Below are 5,145 nucleotides of genomic sequence, written 5' to 3'. Positions count from 1 at the left end.
CTAGACTCTGTCTTATTAATAAAAGACTAACTAGCAACATGCGTAGGTTGAATCTCATTCCTTAGTTCTCTTTGCATGAATTTGAGAAATGTGCATGTTTTAGTCAAGCTATGATAACAAAGACTTCACATAAATCTATAACTAGGGTAATAGAGCCTTTAGAGTTAATTCATTTCGATTTATGTGAATTCATTAGCACATTAACTAGGAATAATAAAAGGTATGTTATAACCTTTATAGATGACTTTTCTGACTACACTTTTATTTACTTGCTTAAGAATAAAAGTGATGACTTTGACATGTTTAAGGTGTTTGTAATTGAAATAAAGAATCAGTTTAACAAAAGAAATAAAAGACTTTGTAGTGATAGAGGAGCTGGGTATGATTCAATTGCTTTCATAACTCAAAAGGAATGGTACACAAAACAACTGCACCTTATTCTCCTAAAATGAATGGAAAAGCTGAAAAGAAGAACAAAGCTCTAACTGAGTTAGTACTTGCTATCTTACTTGAATTAGAAGCAGCACCATCTTGGTAGTGTGAAATAATTAAAATAGTTAACTATGTCTTTAATAGGATTCCCAAATGAAATAATAAAAACTTTACCATACGAAGTCCTTTAGAATAAAACATCAAACTTGTCTTATCTTAGAACATGGGGATGTCTAGCCTATGTTAGAATACCTGATCCAAAAAGAAGAAAACTATCTAGTAGAGCCTATGAATGTGTCTTCATAGGTTATACTGAAAACAACAAAGCCTATAGGTTTTATGACTTAGAGAACAAGGTAGTCATAAAATCAAATGATGTAGATTTTTTTGAAGATAAATCTTCTTTGAAATCTATAAATAGTGAGGGTTTAAATAGTCAAACTAGTAGGGGCTCAAGGTCAAGTAGTCTACGTTCAGTTAGAATCCAAACCCAAGATAAGAAAGTAGATCGTGAACCTAGAAGAAGCAAGAGAGCTAGAACCATAAAAGACACTGAAGAAGACTTCGAAATGTATAATTTAGAAGATCCAAAAGATCTAACTGAAGCCTTATCCTCAGTAGATGCCAACTTATGGAAAGAAACTATCAATGACGAAATGGACTCTCTTGAATCTAATAGGACTTTGTACCTAGTTGACCTACCCCTTGGCTGCAAAGCTATAGGCTGTAAATGGGTTTTTAGGAAGAAACTGAAATCTGATGAATCAGTAGATAAGTATGAGGCTAAACTAGTAGCAAAAGGTTTTAAGTAGAGGCAAAACGTAGATTTCTTCGACACTTTCTCTTCTGTCACTAGAATCACCTCAATTATAATGTTGATTTCTATAGCTGCCCTAAACAATCTCTTAATACATCATATGGATGTTTAAACTGCCTTCCTAAACGGTGATTTAGAAGAAGAGATTTAGATGGAACAATCTAAAGATTTCAGTTTACAGCCAAGAATCTAAAGTTTGTAAACTAGATAAACCCTTCTATGGCCTAAAACAAGCTCCTAAGCAATGACACGAAAAGTTTAACAGCTTAATCATGTCCAAATGATTAAAAGTAAATGAGAGTGACAAATGTATTTACTATAAGAGTGAAGATAGGTTATGTACTATCATATGCTTATATGTAGATGACATGTTAATCTTTGGATCAAACTTGCACGTTATAAACGATGTAAAATCAATGTTGAGTGCAAACTTTAATATGAAAGACTTAAGAGAAGCTAATGTAATCCTAGGCATCAAAATTACTAGAACTGAAAATGAAGTTTTCTTAGATCAATCTCATTACATAGAAAAGATCCTAAAGAAGTACAAATATTTTGAAAGCAAACCAACTTGTGCACCTTATGAGCCAAGTGTTAAATTGTTCAAAAACACTGGTGACAATGTTAACTAGTTCGAGTACGCTAGTATCATAGGAAGTCTAAGATATGTTGCTGACTGTACTAGACCAGATATAGCATATGCTATAGGTTTACTATGTAGGTTTACTACCAGAGACCTAGTTTAGAATACTGAAATTCCGTAGAAAAGGTAATGAGATATCTTAAGAAAACCCAAAACCTAAGATTACATTATAAAAAGTTTCCTGTTGTACTTGAAGGTTGTAATGATGCTGATTGGAACTCCCTCTCAAATGACTCAAAGGCTACAACTGGCTATATTTTCAATATTATACGAGGAGTTGTTGCTTGGAAATCCAAGAAACAGACCATCTTAGCCTAGTCAATGATGAAGTCGAAAATGATTGCACTAACTACTGCTAGTGAAGAAGCAAGCTAGCTTCGAAGCTTGCATCAGATATTCCCACATGAAAAAGATTGGTACTAGCCATACTAATCCATTATGATAGTACTGCATCTATCACAAAAGTTCAGAACCATTATTACAATGGTAAGAGACGAAAGATACGTCTTAAGCACAGTTCAATTAGAGAATTTATCACTACTAGTTCAGTGATAGTGGATTATGTACGGTTTGATGGCAAGTTGGCTGTTTCTTTGACGAAAGGACTAACAAGAGAGAAGGTTTTTAAAACCTTAGAAAGAATGAGACTCAAGCCTATAGAAAACTAAATTACTTGTGAGGTAAACCCAACATGAAAGACTAGAGATCCTAAGGAAAAAGTTCAATGGGTAATAACTAATCACAAGTAATATGATAAGAATCATGCTAAAATAACTAGTGTCACACCCCCTCCCGGACTACCTGCTACCTTAGACCGAAAGATGGCGTGAAGCCGACGAACAACGCTTTTCTGTACCTGTATCTGTCGACTCTTCTTAAAACTTTCATGTGATGAACTTGCCAATCTAGTATATAAACTATTGTACATGCCACAAAACACAGCGGATCCTAGGCTAGTCAAACACAGCTAGTCAAACACATACATGAAGTGTATCTCAAAATTTACCGATTTCACGAGTAAACCTAAAGACACCTTAATCAAAATATAACCAACAAAATTTACACAACTACAGCTCCTAAAGCTTATACAAACTGTGGAGTATCTATAACATACAAGGGTGTATATACATCACAACACAACATACTCTATGCCCAACTCAAAACACGTACTGACAATCGATAACGAAGCTTCAGCAGACTAAGGCAGTCTATCAGGCACCGGGAACTCGATCTCTACCTGGAAAATGGGTAAAACATTTTGGAAAGGGTGAGCTATGAAGCTCAGTGAGTGACTCAGTTTAAAACTATGAATTTGAAGAGAAGAGCACGTGAAAACTTTACACATATAAATTTGTTTATACAAGTCGTAAATGTAAACGTGTAGTAGTAAGAATAGCTTCCTTAAATACTCAGCATGTTCATCATTGAAATCTAGCAAGGCATATCAAGTATATCGAAGCATTTTAACTAACATGACGAATCTACGTTGTGTAGGGTACACCCAGTATAACAACATTTACAAGCACTACGATGTAGTGGGGCCCGCCCAGCACTCTCATCGACTTTGTCGTAGTGGGGCCTGCCCAACACTCACGACAGCATCGTTGTTACGGAGTACACTCAACGTCAACAACGGAATCTAACCAGTGTACACACGGTAATCTCTAGCCTCAGGCTCAAGATCTTAATCATGTAGTTAATGAAAATTTCATAAATCATCTTAAAATATTAAAACATGTCTGCTTATAAATTTTACACAAAGCTCGAACTTTACTCAGCTCTTTCGTGGAAAATTGTAGTTCTTAAAACAAAACTTCATACTAATTCATGCTTTGCTTAAAATATTGTGGATTAAATACTTTCCAAACATTAATATCTACGTGCTAGCATAAATTTCTTTAAGAATTCTAGTCTCCAAATGTATACTTGAAAATAGTCATGAAATTCAAACACCTTTCATGGCTTCGTAAATAAACATTTATCGCATTCAATCATAATAACAGTTATGGAAAATATTTCAAAGTTGGTTTTGTCACTCACAGTCTTGGGCTAAATCCTTGGTCTATAAGCTCGGTTTAATTCTTCTCGGCCTGCCAACAACCCAACTGAGTATTAAAACTCTAAACATTCTGCTTTCCTAAAGATATACATAACACGTCGCACCAAAGATGACGCTCACGAAAACAAAGCTTAAGAAATAAAATCCTATTTCAACAATTCTCTAAAATTTCCAGATTTCTAACATAAACTTCAAAGGACTATAACGTTCTCAATACTTAACAAAAATGAGTTTTCTTTATATCAAAATCTTCATTTTGAGATCCTCTAAAACTTACCTGAAGACATATAAGTCTGATTCCCCGTGCATAAACACATATAACCCTCAAAATAGAACCACTTCCAGAATCGCGCGCACACGACCTCTTTAACTTGTCCCTATAATTTAACTGATTTTTAGTCATTTTTGGTTTACAATATCTTCATGAAAGTTTTAGTAAATTGAATAAGCTTTCCAACCATACTAAATAGAGATTTTAACTCCACCGATACACTCTGAAATACAAGAAAAACCAGAGACCTCCTGATTTCGAGTGAAAACCAACTGCCCTGTTTTCTTCATCAAAAAGCACCAAATGAATATCCGAATTTGCTCCAACGTTCTTCATAAAGTTTGTTTGAAAATGAGTTAAATTTCAGTAAATGTAAATCTCACCTCTTAATTCCTTTTGAAGAGTTCAAACCGAATTAAAAACCAGTGATGTGCAGAATGAACTAAAATTCAGCCATGGATACACTTTGCTTGAGTTCTCCTCCTCTTCTTCAACCTCAAAATTCTAGTAAAATTTCTCTTCTTCTTCCAAAATCTCTCTTAGAAGTTCTCTGCAAATTGAAGAAGAAAAAAGAAAAAAAATGGAAGTTGGATGTCTTAAAAAATCTTGGCGGTGAAGGGAAGAGAAGAAAAAGAAGAAAAGAAAAAATGAAATTTTCTTCTCCTTTTCTTCTTTTTATCATTTCTTTTCTTTCTTTTCTTTCTTTTCTTTACTTTATTTAATAAAAATATTTAATATATATATATATATATTTACACTTAATTTCCATTTTCTTTTTCTTTTTTTTTTCTTTCCACATTTAAAGAAATTAAACCAAGAAAATATCGGGTTTACAACTAGGGGTTTCATTCTTATGACTTAGTAATTAGCATGACATTCTGAAGCATATGAGAAGGTTGAACATTGTTCTTAATGAATTCTAT

The 5,145-nt window shown here is 33.7% G+C and overlaps 1 long non-coding RNA gene across 2 annotated transcripts; it reads right to left on the bottom strand.

Moving 5' to 3' along the window:
- Nucleotides 1-2,883: 2,883 nt before the first annotated feature.
- LOC127151259 (uncharacterized) lies at nucleotides 2,884-4,844 on the bottom strand. Of its 2 annotated transcripts, none has more exons than XR_007824068.1 (5): nucleotides 4,606-4,844; nucleotides 4,410-4,506; nucleotides 4,229-4,328; nucleotides 3,933-3,982; nucleotides 2,884-3,129 (listed from the first exon to the last, which is right to left on the bottom strand). It is a non-coding gene; the product is annotated as an uncharacterized LOC127151259 (long non-coding RNA). The 2 variants fall into 2 exon arrangements; XR_007824067.1 differs by having other exon boundaries at nucleotides 4,410-4,499.
- Nucleotides 4,845-5,145: the final 301 nt, after the last annotated feature.

This window comes from Cucumis melo, chromosome 10, assembly GCF_025177605.1.
Source record: "Cucumis melo cultivar AY chromosome 10, USDA_Cmelo_AY_1.0, whole genome shotgun sequence".
NCBI classification, from domain to species: domain Eukaryota; kingdom Viridiplantae; phylum Streptophyta; class Magnoliopsida; order Cucurbitales; family Cucurbitaceae; genus Cucumis; species Cucumis melo.
The sequence above is the reverse complement of the archived record's forward strand: the minus strand, read 5'-3'. Positions and strand labels throughout refer to the sequence as shown.